Below are 1,784 nucleotides of genomic sequence, written 5' to 3'. Positions count from 1 at the left end.
TTTACTGTTCTTGTTGCTGCGGTCACTGCTGCTGCTGTTACTGTGTTCAGGGTTCTCCAGTCTTGTGGTGGACTTGAACCTCAGACCCAGTGAGGTTCTGGCACTGGTCCACAGCACAGGGTCCAGAGTGTTTCTGGGAACACTCGTGAGGTGGCAGCGTGCCCGTATCCAGCCAAGTGTTAGTAACAACCCAGCGGTGGAAACAGATGTCCAGAGTCGTAGCATTATTATGGGATGTTGTTCTTTTCTGTTACCACATCAGCAAACAACAAAGGTGCCGTCAATGATCGGTTCTATTCATCCCAGAAGCACGCGCTGACGAGTGGAACGGCTCAGGAATCAAACCTTCAGATGCTGAGAGAGTCATTGGTCAGAACCAGGTCCAGTTCAACCTTTGAACCTGAACCAGGTCCAGTCTGGTTCAGGTTCAACCTTTGACCCTCTTCCTGTTTATTCGACTGTCAATCATAAACCTGGATCCTGTTGGCACTGTTTTTATTGTGGACTGTTTTGGGTTGTTGTTGTTGTTGTTGTTGTTGTTGTTGTTGTTGTTGTTGTTGTTGTTGTTGTTGTTTGGACCAAAGTCCACAGTTCCAGGGAAGGACGTCTGTTTGGCACAGACTGGGTTTGAACAGCCAGGACCAGGTGGACCAGAGCCAGAACTGCTGCTGGAGCTGTTTACCCTGAGACTGGGCAGATATTCACGTGTCTGTTTCCCCCCCCCCCCCCCCCGGGGGGGGTGTGTGGGGGGGTGTGTGAATACTCACGTACAGTTTGTCTTTTAGGGTGGAGTCACATCTGCACGTCCTCTCCCACATCATGACCTGGACTGAGGCAGAGAGACTCACTGGTTCATGTCCAAGCCTCCTCTTTGTGATGTAAGGCAGGAGAACTTACCGCCCAGCCACTGTGTGACTTTGTTTTGGTCTCTTTATAAGTACAGACGTTGTCAAAAGCAGCTGAACGTGTTATAAATGATGAAGATGAAGATGAAGGTTCTCAGTCATGGAGCTCACTCTGACGTCCAGGTTTTAAATGTAAACAAACAAGCACGCTGGATTTTTAAAAAGGCTGCATCTGTTTTCTACAATAATAATAATAATAATAATAATAATAATAATATATATATATTAATAATGGTAATAATAATAACTTTGTCATTTCTGCCAACATTTCTAGTGGGCGTATTTCTACCTTCACCTCAGGTGGAGTCCGGCCCGTCTTGCGTCCTCTTGTCCGTCCATTTCCTCCTGTCTGTGTCCGACCCAGACTCTGACAACAAGCTGCTTCTGTCCTCCCCCCTCCTCCCCCCACTGTCCCATTGTCCTCCCCCACCTCTGCACAGCTCCCCTTCTGTCCTGCAGCCTCTTGTCGTTTGTTTCTCCTGAACACCAGGCCGTTTGGCTGTGACTCAGAGAAGCTGAGGCCAATCAGAGGTCGCAGACCCCCCCCCCCCCCCCCCCCCCCCCCTCCCCCCCAACCCCCCCCCTTCCCCCCCACATAGAAGTCCATGAGGGAATCAACCAAAGAGATGAAAAAGTGTAGTTTAAGTTGAGTGAGTGGGAGGTTTTCATGACTGGGTGAAGTCTGCAGAGGCCAACGCCAAAATAATGGGCCGACTCCTCCATCTGGACATAATGGAGCCTCTCATCCACTGTGGTCATGTCACATGGTCAGAGTGGTCACTTTTACCAGGGCTATTAATACACTGATCCATCATGGTCTCCATCATCTTCATCTTCATCATCTTTATCATCATCATCATCATCATCTTCATCATCATC

The sequence above is a fragment of the Cynoglossus semilaevis genome, chromosome 17 (genome assembly GCF_000523025.1).
Source record: "Cynoglossus semilaevis isolate Cse_v1.0 chromosome 17, Cse_v1.0, whole genome shotgun sequence".
Classification (NCBI taxonomy): Eukaryota; Metazoa; Chordata; class Actinopteri; order Pleuronectiformes; family Cynoglossidae; genus Cynoglossus; species Cynoglossus semilaevis.
This window is presented reverse-complemented; position numbering follows the sequence as displayed.